General features: G+C 46.2%; 1 protein-coding gene across 1 annotated transcript in view; it reads left to right on the top strand.

Moving 5' to 3' along the window:
- Window positions 1-949: 949 nt before the first annotated feature.
- Window positions 950-6,000, top strand: part of FAM3C (FAM3 metabolism regulating signaling molecule C) — a 37,062-nt gene continuing 32,011 nt past the window's right edge. The window contains exon 1 of the mRNA XM_087723656.1: window positions 950-1,073. The gene's annotated coding sequence lies outside the window, so the exon portion shown is untranslated. The remainder of the gene's footprint in view (window positions 1,074-6,000) is intronic.

Here is a 6,000-nt window from a genome sequence, read left to right as displayed (position 1 = left end):
TCACTTGTGAATAATTGAGTTCATTCTGCACAAGGCTACTGATTTGGCATATTGTGAAAGCTCCACTGAACAAGTCAACACGTGGCTGAACTATGGCCCCCTTGCTGTTCTCCGAACTTGGTTGTTTGCTTGCAAGGCCTTTCGCCAGCCAACTATGATAGGTAACCTCATCAGTCCACAGGAGTGCAGTCTTTGCTTCCTGACATTTGGGACATAGTACTGACAACCTACCTAGTCAGGTAATGAACCATCTGCAAGCAAGCAACCAAGTACCAGAGAGCTAACTCCAAACTACAGATATTCTTTTCCATTGGAAGTCCATGGAAACAGAGCTCCAGCAATATTCAGCCTCTGCAAATATGTACATAACGGTAACATCATCACCAAGCAACATTATGGAAGCCTTCGCTCCTGAACGGTGTGTTTGCACTTTAGGGCGAGGTGAATGGTTAACCAGGAGTCCCCAAACCTGAAGCCCACAAGTCTTAAAAGTTGCCAAGTTTGAAGATCTCTGGGTTAAGCACACGAAAGCCAGCTGCTTACGCGTGGCAAATTCCCAATCGTTGGGACGGAATACCTCGCCCAGTTAGTTGGCAACCTCAGGTCCAGAGTTCTCACACTCAGGCCTGCTTATCAACCTCCAGCACACACAAGCTTCCCCACCCCACTCCACCCCTTCGCAATACTTCACAGGCTGCAAACGCACGCTCTACACGCCACGCCCCCCCGCCCTCCACCGTCCACAAAAAATTACAGGCCCTCTTTCTCCTCCTCCTCGAACTCAGCCCGGTCCTCCAACGCTAGAGGGCGCCGCACTTTCCCCGCCTAGATTTGGGGAGCAGTGGCAGCAGCAGCAGCGGCAGCACAGGGAGCACACGGGATCCCTTCGGCTTCTTTTATTTTTTTTCTTCTTCCCTTTTTCTGACGCTTCCTGCTCGACCGCCGCGTGGGTTCGGTCTTGGGGAGGGGGAGGAGTCTCCAAAGCGCAGGCGCGGACGGGGCGGGGAAAAAAAGGGGGGTAAGAAGGCTTGAGGACGAGGCACTTGCTTGCGCTGGGCTGCCCGGGATCGCAGGTAAGGCTCCCTCCCCGCGGGATGGGATGGCGCGAGCGAGCCTTGCCTCCAGCCCTTCCCGCGTCCTCTTTCCCTTCGCTGCCTCTTTGCAAGCGTTTGGCGTTGCCTCTCCATCCCCGGCAGTCGTCCCTTCTTTGCCCCGGCTGTATCCCCCCCTTCTCTGGCTTGCCTTGGGGCGTCTGTGCCCCGTTTCCACGGATTTGCACCAGCGCCTTTCTCTCTCCCCCCACCCCACCCACTCTGCGCCGTTTAGCTGCCCCTTCGCTTCCCTCCACCCGAGTAGTCCCCCACTGCCTTACTCTCTCTCTGGGTCTCCAGTAAAACTCCCGCTTGAAGGACATCATGGCTCGGCTCAGAAAAAACCAGCGTGAATCTCTCAGGCTGCCTGTGATTGAACAGATTAACAGATGTTGGAAGGTCCCTTATAGGTCATCTAGTCCAACCCCCGCCCCGCTCAAGCAGGAGACCCTACACCAGGAGTCTCCAAAGTTGACAGCTTTAAGACTGGGGGACTTCAACTCCCAGAATTCCCCAGCCAGCTTGGCTGGCTGGGGAATTCTGGAAGTTGAAGTCCCCCAGTCTTAAAGCTGCCAAATTTGGAGACCTCCTGCCCTAACACCGTTTCTGACAAACGGCAGCCGATATCGCTTCTTGAAAGTCTAGATAACTCGGCTTGAAACCAGGCTGGGTCGCATGTTTCACTCTCTGACCTTTAAACCAGCCCTTCTCTCTGTCTCTGCAATAGGGTGGCACTCTAACGTCAAATGTTTCCCAGCTGCTAGGAGCACATGCTTGTGTTTAACGGCGTGTGTCCCTGGCCTGCTTCATGCTCCACTGTACAACAGTGTAGTTGAAGGAAAGGACAAGTTTCTCAGGGCATTCGCTTGAGGGTTTTGCAGCAAGAGGCATGGCGTGGAATGCAGGGTTGTGTGTTTTAAGGATGTGCTGAGGGCATTTCCTCCACCAGGAAGTAGCCTCATCTTGCTTTTGTGCATCTGGAGTGAGAAATTGGGAATTTTAGCAGGAAGGATGCTATTTCTAGCCATTTTGAACACTAACATTTCTCCTGTAAAATGTCATTTATCTTTTATTTTGGGCCAGGCACTTGATAGGGTGGATTTTTTAAAAATGTACCTTGTTTCCCATACTCAGGGAAATCAGCATGAACTAATTATCTGTTTGATCCCAGTGCTCTTTCATTCATGAAAGTGAATTTTCAATTCTCTGCATGGGTAATCCTTGTGAAGAAGTAATTTTTTGACCAGATCTCTCATTTATGACCTTCACAGGCCTGTAAAGCTAAAGAAAGATGAAATGGTGTCATTGTAAAAATTCCCTTCTGTTTTAAGCACTGCTTAAAAGGGTCATGCAACATATTTAGCTGCCAATGTAATATTATTACACATCGTTTTTGATTTATAACCACAAGTGGGACAGAATTTTGCATTGCTAAAGCAAGGTGGTTAAGTGAGTCACACCTGATTTTATGAGCTTTCTTGCCATGGTTGTTAAGCAAAACATAGCAGTTGCTAAGAGAATCATACAATCATTAAGCGGATTGGCTTCCCCCATCAATTTTTCTTGTTGGACGCTAGTAGAAAGTTCCCAGATAGTGATCACATGACTCTGCGCTGCTTGAGCTGTCATAAGTAACTGCCGTTTGCAGTTATGTGAGACTGACTATGTTACTTTTTCCACTCCCATTGCAGCTGTGAATGGTTGCTAAACACATGGTTGTAAGTTAAGTTATACCTGTGTACAGTGTAACTTCTGTACCTCACTTTTCCACATCATTGTCTTGCTATTTCTTATCCTTCACCAGACTTCAGCTCCTGTTGAGGTATCCGATACTCCCAAAACCATAAAGACTGCCTTATAACAAGTTAGATTTTGCTTTTACCCTTACTTTTACCCTTAATGCTGACTAGTAGTGGCTGCTCTTGCTATCAGGCAGAAATTTCTCCAGCCTAAAAGGTGGAACTGAATGCTTGACACTTAACTTCAACCTTGTTAAAGGTCATAAGGTTGGGGAGGTATATATTCCACAGTTTTATTTCTTTTATTTTCTTAAGCTGTGCCATCCATTTATATTTGTCCTGCCCCGTTCTTCTCTTCTGCCACCAGGTATTTGAAGTGTTTCAGTATTTTGGGGGGGGGGGGATGTCTGTTCCTTTACGAAATGGTCTCTTGGCCAATTCTGCATATATCGCTAATACTTTGTTTACAGCCAGTAAAATTTATAGACCTGTTAAGGTCATAGGGCCATATTAGAAGGATGACAGTTTCCTAAACCATGAGTAATTGGCTTTTTACGTGGTTATGAAGGAATTGGGTAATGGCCTGGCCTAACTTCTAGCTTTATAACCTTCTTTTGTGGCCCTTTAAATTTGGTGCGTGGCACCAAAAAGAAGTGATGTGATTTTATCTTGTTTTTCAGCACCATCTCTCTACATTGCAAACTGCCCCACAAATACTTCCCCTATAATGAACACACTGTTCACTAAAGTACATATCTGAATTGTAGATACTGTTCTGATAGATGGAAGGGACTGCAACTGAAAAAACATACTTCTGACGACCCACAAAATGGCACTATTTAAGGGAAGGAACACACTTTCCCTATCTGCTCTGATGGAGCGGATATAATTGCAAGTTATGGAGCTCTGCTATTCTGAATTCCCTCATCATCCCAATCATTTATTTCTTTAAAATACTTCTTTTAAATTTCTCTCTACTTTTCTAATGACATCTCTGACCTTTCAGATGCTCTCAACTTAATGTAGGTAATATATAGTGAAGGAAAAACTAGTGTTTTCTTTAGGTCTGTATCTATTTTTCCTGTGCCTCTCCGGTTTTCAAATTACAACACCTGAGAAAAAAAATAACATGGCCTACTTGAATTGCATTTAATTTACATTTGGCATTTGGAAAAAGGTATATCTTTTGCACCATGCCATTGCATTAGCATTTAAGAATTTTTCAGAGATGCTCCCACAGTTTTTTTTTTAAAGAGAGGGCTACTCTTTTCGTGTTTCAGGCTTGATGAAAATGTCAACTTTTTAATAAATAACATAATTATAACAAATAAGGTATCAGTTGACATATATTTTTTGTAATATACGGTGTTTCCCTGAAAATAAGACAGGGTCTTATTTTCTTTTGCCCCACGAAATATGGCCTTGGACTTATTATAGGGGAGAGCTTATTATTTTCTGGGGCAGGTGAGAAGCGAAGTGCGCCTTTTACCTTTCCAGCTCCGTCATGGTCCTCACCATTGTGTTCAGGGAAGCCGCTGGTAAAAAAAACCCCTCATGAGTTCAATGGTGAGGAACGGGATGGACCTGGAAAGGTAAGAGGCGCACCTCGTGGCCCAACACCGCCCACCTTGCCCCAATGCTAAAGGCAGCCTGCCCGGTTTCCTTCCCTGCTGTCCCTTTAGTGAGGGGTGGCAGGTGGGGGGGGGGGGAGAAGTGAGGTGTGCCTCTTACTTTTCCAGGTCCATTGTGTTCCTTGCCCTTTCGTCCAGTGAATCCCCTTGTAAAAAAACCCTCATGAGTTCAACTCGCGAGGTTTTTTTTACAAGGGGCTTCAGTGGACGAAAAGGCGAGGAACGCAGTGAAGCTGTCAGTCTCTGGTAGCGCTAGGACGCGCATCTTGCTTCTCCCCCCCACCTGCCACCCCTCGCTAAAGGGATGGCGGGGAAGGGAACCAGGCAGGCTGCCTTTACCATTGGGGTGAGGTGGGTGGTATTGGGCCACGAGGTGCACCTCTTACCTTTCCAGGTCCGTTGCATTCCTGGCCTTTTCATCCAGTGAAGACCTTTGTAAAAAAAACCTTGCAAGTTGAACTCACAAGGTTTTCTTTACAAGGGGATTCACTGGACAAAAGGGCGAGGAACACAACGGACCTGGAAAAGTAAGAGGCGCACCTCACTTCTCCTCCCTCCCCACCTGCCACCCCTCGCTAAAGGGATGGCGGGGAAGGGAACCAGACAGGCTGCCTTTACCATTGGGGTGGGCAGTGTTTTTTGCATAAGAAGGAACATGCGTTAGGGAGTGATCACATTGCTGGCCTGCCGCTGTTTTTGCGGCAGGCTCTTTTTGCATGGAGGGCAGAGCGGGTGTGTGTGTGTGTGGAAGCACTTTGCTTCGCCTGTCTCTGTTTTTGTGGCGAACCCTCTTTTTGCCTCGCAAGCTGTACCGGTAGGTGGTACAGTGGTAATGGTGGGGACCAGTTGCACATGTGCTTAAATAGTTGGGGGCGGGCTTATTTTCGTGGGCGGGCTAATTATGGCACATGCTCTGAAAAGCCCGATTGGGCTTATTAGCAGGGCATGTGTTATTTTCAGGGAAACACGGTATGTATCTTAATATTAAGTGACTGAAACAATTGGTTGCAAAACAATTGATTTGGAATCTTTATACTAATCTACAGTGTGTATTTTGCATGAATCTTTTTGTGTCTTGGAACTCTTACAAAGTATAATGTGATGCCCATGATTCTCCCAAAGATGGTTTTTCAAGAGACAACCGGTTTTTCTGATTTTTCTTTGAAGACGTTTCGCTTCGAAGAAGCTTCTTCAGCTCTGAAGGCCAAGGTGAACAATCTTCTGAAGGACACTGCTACATATGAGACACTGAAGAGAGACCCCACCAGCAGTTGCAAGAAAAAGATAATTGAAAGCTGAAATCACTACTACCAACAGAAGTATTGGAACAGGTTACAGAATTTATAAAGAAGGCACAACTAACACAGCACAAACAGAGCAAAGAACGACAAAAAGGCAAATTTTCTACCCTATAGCTTAGACAGGAAAACCACACAAAACAGAAAAACTGGTCCAGATGGACAGAGAAATATCTCAGAAAACAGACCAATGGGTGAGAAAGAGTTATCCAAACAGAAAATAATATTTTGGCCAAAGGAC

The sequence above is a fragment of the Thamnophis sirtalis genome, unplaced genomic scaffold, assembly GCF_051295495.1.
Source record: "Thamnophis sirtalis isolate CommonGarterSnake01/CBP01778 unplaced genomic scaffold, rThaSir2_p1.2 scaffold_9, whole genome shotgun sequence".
Taxonomy (NCBI): Eukaryota; Metazoa; Chordata; class Lepidosauria; order Squamata; family Natricidae; genus Thamnophis; species Thamnophis sirtalis.
The sequence above is the reverse complement of the archived record's forward strand: the minus strand, read 5'-3'. Positions and strand labels throughout refer to the sequence as shown.